Source organism: Nestor notabilis, unplaced genomic scaffold (assembly GCF_000696875.1).
Source record: "Nestor notabilis isolate BGI_N333 unplaced genomic scaffold, ASM69687v1 scaffold28489, whole genome shotgun sequence".
In the NCBI taxonomy this organism is placed as follows: Eukaryota; Metazoa; Chordata; class Aves; order Psittaciformes; family Psittacidae; genus Nestor; species Nestor notabilis.
The window spans coordinates 1-248 of NW_009944559.1; positions in this window are offsets into that span (position 1 = coordinate 1).

Below are 248 nucleotides of genomic sequence, written 5' to 3' on the forward strand. Positions count from 1 at the left end.
GGGTGCTCCGGAGCCGTGCGTTGGAGCCACCGCAAACAGCCCCTTCCCTCCCGTCCTGTGCATCATCCTCGTGTTTGTCCCCCAAGGGAGCGGCCGCAGGTTAAGGATAGGGGGACACATAACCCCCCGGTGGTTTGCGTTAGCTGAGGTGCTGCCCGGTGGTGCCCTGCAGCAGGCTTGGCTGGGAGTTGGGATTTAAGGGCTTTTGGGGGGAGGACAAGCTGTGTTTGTGTCGGGTAGAATAAAGG